Here is a 1,383-nt window from a genome sequence, read left to right on the forward strand (position 1 = left end):
TTCAGCCAATTCAAAAAAAATCCTTATTATCTAAGGATTCAAATCAATATGATTATATTGATATAAAGGCTAATGATAGCCTTATAAAGGAGTCTAGCTCAGCTACCCCTAATAAGAATAATGATTCTATTAGGGAGTCTAGAAAAGCTAGCCCTGATCAAAATAGACCAATAACTAGGTCTAAAATAAGGGATATATCAACTATGCCTAATCATAGGGTTGAAATTCAAATTCCCCAGAGAAATATGAATATAAACTTCTCTGTAGTAGGAGAAGATAGGGCCCTATTCACTATTGGTGATACCATGCTAAGGAATCATATAAATTCCTTAAATAAGAAGGGAGAGGTAGCAGACTTCCTTCTATCTACTACTACTATAAATGAGCCTAATACCTTCCCTGAGGCAATGAATAGCCCTAATTCTAAGGAATGGCTAAGGGCATGCCTAGAGGAAGTTAATGAGCTAGAAAAGCAACATACCTATGATATAGTTGATCTTCCTAAGGGGAAAACTGCCCTAAAGGGTAGATGGGTTTTCAAAGAAAAACCCATAAATAATGCTACTACTATAACTAGTAGCTATATAACTAATAGTGAAAAAACTATTAGATATAAGGCTAGATGGGTGATCCAGGGTTTCTACCAAAGGTTAGGAATTGATTTCCTAGAAACCTTTAGCACTACCTGCAGAACTGAAACCTGGCACCTAATCCTAATAATAGCTATTAATAAAGGATGGCATATCATGCAATATGATGTCAAAAATGCTTTTGTGCATGCTGATATTGATGCTGATATCTATACTATTCTACCTATAGGGATCTATAATGATCCTAAATATAGGGGTAAAGTATGCCACCTAAATAAGGCTATATATGGCCTAAAACAATCCCCAAGGCTTTGGTATAAATATTTAACTAAAGTCCTAAAAGAACTAGATTTTCATGTCCTTCCTTATGATGAAGGTATATTTATAAATGCCACTAATAAATGCATTATTATATGCCATGTGGATGATATTCTTATTATACATGAAAATCTAGCCTATATTAGAGAGATATCTAATAAGGCTCAAAAATATATAAAACTAAAAGAAATAGGTTCAGTGGCAACCTTTCTGGGGAATGATATCTCTATAAATTATAAAGATAAAACACTATTCATCCACCAAGGCACATATACTAAAAAGCTACTAAAGAAATTTAGTATATATGACCTTTATAAGCCTATTTTAATCCCTGGGGAACCTGGGATTAAGCTAAGAAAGTCTACTAGCCTAGCTAGTCAGAATGATATCAATGAATATCAAAAGCAAATAGGATCTATCCTATATCTTGCCCTAAAAACCAGGCCAGATATTACCTTTAGCACTACCAACTGTG

At 33.7% G+C, this 1,383-nt stretch overlaps 1 annotated feature.

Annotated features, from left to right (window-relative positions):
- Window positions 1-365: 365 nt before the first annotated feature.
- Window positions 366-1,383: part of a mobile genetic element that runs on past the window's edge.

This window comes from Aspergillus fischeri, genomic scaffold (assembly GCF_000149645.3).
Source record: "Aspergillus fischeri NRRL 181 1099437636264 genomic scaffold, whole genome shotgun sequence".
Classification (NCBI taxonomy): Eukaryota; Fungi; Ascomycota; class Eurotiomycetes; order Eurotiales; family Aspergillaceae; genus Aspergillus; species Aspergillus fischeri.